This window comes from Egretta garzetta, unplaced genomic scaffold, assembly GCF_000687185.1.
Source record: "Egretta garzetta isolate BGI_Z169 unplaced genomic scaffold, ASM68718v1 scaffold207, whole genome shotgun sequence".
In the NCBI taxonomy this organism is placed as follows: Eukaryota; Metazoa; Chordata; class Aves; order Pelecaniformes; family Ardeidae; genus Egretta; species Egretta garzetta.
Genome location: NW_009260185.1, coordinates 2338265 through 2338752, shown reverse-complemented (window position 1 = coordinate 2338752; position 488 = coordinate 2338265).

Here is a 488-nt window from a genome sequence, read left to right as displayed (position 1 = left end):
ACCGGCAGCCTCCACGACACCAGTAAAGCCCTGACGGTCGGAGATCTTGTGTTTGTTGTAGAGGTATTGATGTGCCTATGGAGAGGGTGCCCTGCTCCGACCGGGTGCGGGGACCCGGGGGGACCCCACCACGGCCACCCAGGTGGCTCTGCGGGGCTCCATAAACTGTGTGAGGGTTTCATAAACCCGAAGGATTTATGAAGGCGGTGAGGACGGGCGGTCGACAGCACCCGGCGAGGTAGCGGCGTGGGGAGCTTGACCCCGCAGTGTGGCCCCCCCCGTCCTGTGCCACCACCACCGGCTTGCAACCGGCCTCATCCTTCCCACTGAAAATAGCACCCTTGGAGCTGAAATTCCTCTTGTGTCTCTGAAAAACACCCAAGCAAGACCCAGCCCTTGGTGGAAACACCACCGCCTCGCCACAGCACCAGGCGAGCTCGCAGCAAACGCCGTGCCCAGGCTCCCCCGCCCTGTCCACGGGCTTTTTC